The sequence below is a fragment of the Gavialis gangeticus genome, unplaced genomic scaffold, assembly GCF_001723915.1.
Source record: "Gavialis gangeticus isolate Ggan-Ray unplaced genomic scaffold, GavGan_comp1, whole genome shotgun sequence".
In the NCBI taxonomy this organism is placed as follows: Eukaryota; Metazoa; Chordata; order Crocodylia; family Gavialidae; genus Gavialis; species Gavialis gangeticus.
Window position 1 is genome coordinate 32,338,112 of NW_017729026.1, and position 917 is coordinate 32,339,028.

Genomic DNA, 917 nt, shown 5'->3' on the forward strand with positions numbered 1-917 from the left:
TCCCAATCGCCACGTGACTCCCGCCCCCCGCCACCCCCCACCCCCGGGGATGCGGAGCAGCCGCTTCACTTTCACTTTGGTGCGGCACGTAGGGTCCCGGGGGAGGGAGGCTGTAAGGGGGGTGCATGGCATGGGCTCCGCCAGGAAGTGCCCCCCCACCATAAAGACAGAAATCCGGGACGGGGGCACGAGCCGATGGGCGCCTTCTCCCCTGCCCTGCCCCGCCCTCCCTTCCCCACGAGCAGCGCTTGTCCGTGGCACAGAGCGCGGGGCAGCCCGCGGGGAGGGTCTCCTCGGCTCCGGGTGTTTCCCTGCGCCACCTTCCCCTGGCCCTGGACAGGATGCCACCGTCTCCCCAGCCGGGGGGATGTCGGGGGCCGAGGCAGGGCTGGGCTCTGGCTCCGGCTCCGGCGGGACAGGCTGCACCCCATCTAGCCCCAGGGCAATCCCCAGGGCCTCGCTTTCCGCGCTCCCCTCCCTCCCCGGCCCCCGGATGAAAGGTCCGCACACAGCCCTCGGCCCAGGTCGCTCACCTCCGAGAAGGCTGCACTGGCAGCACAGCCCCCTTATATTAGGGATGAGACTGGACATAGGTATGTACCCGTACACACCTACATCTAGGTACACACAGAGATGATAGATAGATAGATAGATATGTCTGTATACACATAGATACACATACGTATATATGTGTGTGTGTGTATCTATATGTGTGCATGTGTGTATGTGTATATAGACATATGTGGATATACACAAAGATATCTATATATAATGCGTATATACATATATATCAATATACACATATGTGTATATACATATACAGCAGTGTAGGTTGTAGCCGTGTTAGTCTAAGGACATAGGAAGACAAGGTTCTTTCGGTGAATCTGATATCTTTTATTAGACCAACTGCTGAATAG